Genomic DNA, 4916 nt, shown 5'->3' on the forward strand with positions numbered 1-4916 from the left:
GAACTTAAATAGATGACTAATAGAAGTCATATGAATTTATTATATACGGTTAGTTTTAAAATTGTCTTAATATTAAAAGGTTCCCTCACAGCACATTAATATTGCTATAAGGTTATAGCAACCTTAACTTCTAAAATAGTAACATTACACGGAGGTTAATAAACCTGCTATTAACTTTCCAATAACATGAAAATATTCGTCCATATTCATTCCATTAACATTACAGAAATCTTGTACGGAACATTATATTAACGAGCAATTAATAACAAAATAATGTATATATCTTCAAATAATTAGTTTATGTTGATTTTAAGTGAAATTTAGCTCTTCTATTTAATTTCTCACTATTTTTACATCTGAAAATTTATTCCATACTGGAATAATTGGTAGGACACGAACTCGAGAACTTCAGATACTTCTAGGTTTCTAGTCTATCATCTTGGCAGCTGTGCTACTTTTTCAACTAATACTAAGTGTTTTGTATTATCCCCATATGCAGCCGAAACAGTAATTATAATTTTTTTATAATATTATTATTATAGTACAACAACAAAAATAAACTATTTAGTCCAAATATTTCATATAATAAAAGAAAAGTCAGAGATATATGCATAAAATTTTTATGTAAAATATGTTTATCTATTATTATAGATATTGACACTAGAAGCGCTTTAGAGCACTGACTGAAAGATGACTATTAGTCTCTACAATTCTTCAAAGCATTTGAAGCATGTAGTGAATATTACTTAGAATTAACTTTATCAATAATATTTTAATTTAATTTAGTTATATTTACTTTCTTAATAAAAAAATTTTGTGTATATAAAAAAATTTGTATATACAATCAAGTGATTATTAATAAACAATTGTGTAATATTTTCAGGATACACAAAAAGTGAAATAATTACACATAAGTTTGCTGAAATATTGAAGATTATATTAACTTTATGACAATATTATAATATAAGCTCATTTTGTAAGGTTAATGGCAGATTACAGTAACATGTTCATTAAAATGTGTAAGCTTGTAACCTACCCATAAACTTACTGCAATGTTTGGTGATATGAGGGATCTATTTTATGTCGATGTTGCAATAAAAATAAATAAGTTTTCACTTTCTTTAATGTGTATTTTAATTACAATCATCTTTTATATTGTTAGGAATAGCCTAAATAAAATATAATAGCCTAAATAAAAATAATATTAATTTGATATTCTTTTGGCTGATACTTGACATAAATTTGTTCAATATTTAGTCAAAATGACATCAAATTAATATCATTTTGATTCTTATATTTTACTTGGAAAGCTATAATGTAATAGAGATCGTACTGAAATTTAAAAAAAATTAAACATGAAAATCTATTGCACATCCATAGTAGATGTACAATGGACGTCCATAATGGATGTTATATGGATATCCATCATCGATGAATTGTGGGTGTTTATTAGAGATTCACTTGTTGTTCACTGTGGAGATAGATATCTGGTGGAGCTATGGATGATCTATGGATGTCTAATGGAGGTTTTGTTCTGTGTGGGATAATTATACATGATTATATATAAGTAACATATATTAACATGTATGGACAAATTATATTTCATACATAATTATATATAATAATATAAAATTATACATAATTTTACATAATTATGTATAAAAATGTTTTCATTGGATCACACACTGTTTATATATGATGAAAGTAAGATATTCTACACAAGTATTGAGCCACACAGTAGCAAATTTCATGAACGTTATACTGACGTTAAATAAAGATAAAATGCAATAATTAAAAAATTATGGTAATTATGTTTATTAAAATTGACGTATACAACTGTTTAAGTATTTAAATGTATTTTTCCATATCCACCTAGTACTGTGATAACGTCAGAAGTCATTTTATTTTTCAATAATTTATTTGACTCCTTCAATAGAAAAAAAGTTAAAATATATTCCAATATGATTACTTCATCAAATAATCATTAATCATTTTGGCAAAACGCTGTTCGCACACTACGTAAAATGGACTTTGTGGAAAACAAAACTCAAAGATTCATTCGGCATAAGTCAAAGTGTCTTGTAAATTGGATATGGACTATTCAACCCTTATAGAAATATCATACTAAGAATCATTGATAATTACTTATTTTCAGTATTAAAAATACTGGATAATAAGTAATTATCAATGATTCTTAGTATGATATTTCTATAAAGGAAGCCAAATATCTTTGAAATATTCTTTAAAAATATGATTTTTCTTCATTAAATTTACGATACATCAATCAAGATCCAATCAAAAATTATTGTAATCAAATACAAGATCACGGACATAGAAATAATAACCCGTCTCCTTACCAATTTTGTGCTGCATTTAAAACACTTTTAACAATTAATTTTACATCAAAGCATTCCATTTCTACAAATTGCAAAGAAGATTATGAAGGCAAATCATTATCACTCGGAAGAATTATTTCAATAGCTACAAGTATTAAATTGAGTGAGGAACAAAATGAAGAAACTGATTGTACAGAAACTTCAATACCGTTACCAATAATTTCCGATACATTTATCGATACAGAAAAAATAATTGATATTATAATAGATAAAATTGAGATAAAATGTACACAGTGTATACAATGCCTTCAAAATAAAAATACTTTGAACATTATACAACACGCACTACAAATTGCAAAATTGCAATTAATTTTTGCCATGAAGTAAAAGTCAAAGAGAAGTTGAAGAGTGTTTTATATTCAGAAGCATTTGTAAAAATGTTAATACATTGTGCAACAAGATTCTTTAATAAATGAAACTGCACAACAATTTAGCAACTAATGGTGCAAATATGTCAATGGAATATTAAATGGAACATTGGATAATAGCAGTAAAAATAATTATATTTACAATAAAACTAAAAGAATGTCAACAAAATTTAAAAAGGAAAAATTAAAAGTAAAAAGAATAAATACTTTAAAAATATGAAAGCATGGATTATTTATCGACAATTTGTAAATATTTTATACATTTTTTTAATTACATCTTTTATATGTTATTTTACTTTTTCATATGTATCATTGTCAGTATGTTGTCAAGGAGATCCTGAAGTACATATTCACTGTTGCTGAAAGCAACAAGAAGACAGGGCAATGGATAAAGGCATCTTATACGCTCATCAAAGCGTTCATTAAAGAAACTTGAAAACTTTATAGATGACTTATTATATAAGCTTCATAAGCTACCTGATCAGTAATTATAATAATAATAATATCGGTAATTATAATAATAATAGTTTTAAACATATAAAGGTTCAAACATATAACATTATATAAAAATTAATGTATTTTTTCTTTATAGGTCTTCAAAACTTGTCTTCTAGCAACTCTAAGAACCATATTACAACACATGATGTCAACCACTTATGTTATTAAAGTTATCAAGTTAAAATATTAACTACTCACACAGCAAAGGTGTCCAAAATATATCACAGGGATATTCTAAAAATATATTTAGGATATGCAATATCTTTAAGATATCCCTATGGCATATTTGGGACATTTATACTGTGTGGGTATATTTTGCATTCTTGTACATATTAAAAAATATATAGTAAGAATTTAACTTCTAATAGTATTTCCTTCTTTTTACTTTTATTACTTTAATATTTATTTATTATTTATTTATTATATACTCTAAACCACCTAGATAGAAATGCGTGATAATCAAGTTTTATCACAATGTAACTTTATACTATGACTTCAATTTGATACTTTTTTGAAGACTCATTACATGATTTTATAACATGAGTACGAGATGCGCACAAATGATGTATATGATATGTTGAAAGTTCTTGACATGATGTTGATTATTATTATTAAATGAGGTATTTTTGTGACATCATGACATGAACTATATCTGAGCTACATATGAGCCTGCATCAGTGTGTACTCTTGTCCTCATATTTAGAAGATATATGAGTACAACATGAGCTCAGAATAAACACATTTTTCTATCTGGATAGTTACGAAACATATACATGTCGCTGTTTGTCGTCGGTGTGACAGTTTTCCTAACCTTAATAGTGATTAGAAAAGTTGTTTCGTGCCGATTTATTTTTTCGTGCAGAGTATTTTCTCATCGATATTGGAGGTGGTGTGTAAACTGAATAATTACTTATATAAATTTAAGAAATAAACAATTAAATAAGCTACCAAATTAAACTAAGTAAGCTATCAAAGTAAACAAGCAAATAAGCTATCAAATATAGATCTTTTATTAGCCAAAAATAAACCAGTCAAAATATGTTTCTACAATTGTATTAGTACCAAAAAATATATAACTACACAAGTCTATCAGTAGTTCGTCCTTCAAAAGTTTCTTTTTATTTTTACATTTACAATGCTATCATAAAAAAATGTCTTTACGTACAGTTGCTATTAAATCCATTTACAACTGACTCCAGCACGTTTATTTTTAGAAGTGCGTGACTGAATTATTTTTATCTGATAAAATACACACACATACACACACAGTATTACACAAAAAACATACGTAACACAGATTTCGTAATTATTAAATACATACTTTTATTACACGATTAACACTTGAACAAAATTTGTATATTATACTACGTTCCCATATATTCCAGACTTTTCCAAAACTTCTGATTCATGCTCGTTTCTACCAACTTCGATTAACTTAACTGACTGGTTATTCCACCGGAATTGACCAATCGCATCTGTCAATTTCCATACAGCACAGAACGTTGAAAAAACGTTAATGAAACATTGCAGCATTGAAAATAGAAGTGCGGATGTTTTTTCTACATGGAATTTATGTTGATTTTTCAACATTGATTACAAGATATAGCAATATTATAAATATATATGGAACAAAAGCTACAATATTTTGCAACGT

General features: G+C 26.3%; 1 protein-coding gene across 6 annotated transcripts in view; it reads right to left on the reverse strand.

Annotated features, from left to right (window-relative positions):
* Positions 1–4811, reverse strand: part of LOC116852262 — a 219282-nt gene extending 214471 nt beyond the window's left edge. For 2 of the 6 annotated variants that reach the window (XM_032832452.1, XM_032832451.1), the window contains exon 1: positions 4584–4801. The gene's annotated coding sequence lies outside the window, so the exon portion shown is untranslated. Of the gene's footprint in view, positions 1–4427; positions 4564–4583 lie in introns of those variants that run through there. The other 4 variants (XM_032832449.1, XM_032832447.1, XM_032832446.1 and 1 more) reach the window with 4 other exon arrangements.
* Between the last annotated feature and the right edge of the window lie 105 nt (positions 4812–4916).

Source organism: Odontomachus brunneus, unplaced genomic scaffold (assembly GCF_010583005.1).
Source record: "Odontomachus brunneus isolate Ranch 3 - 2012 unplaced genomic scaffold, Obru_v1 Obru_scaffold_209, whole genome shotgun sequence".
Classification (NCBI taxonomy): Eukaryota; Metazoa; Arthropoda; class Insecta; order Hymenoptera; family Formicidae; genus Odontomachus; species Odontomachus brunneus.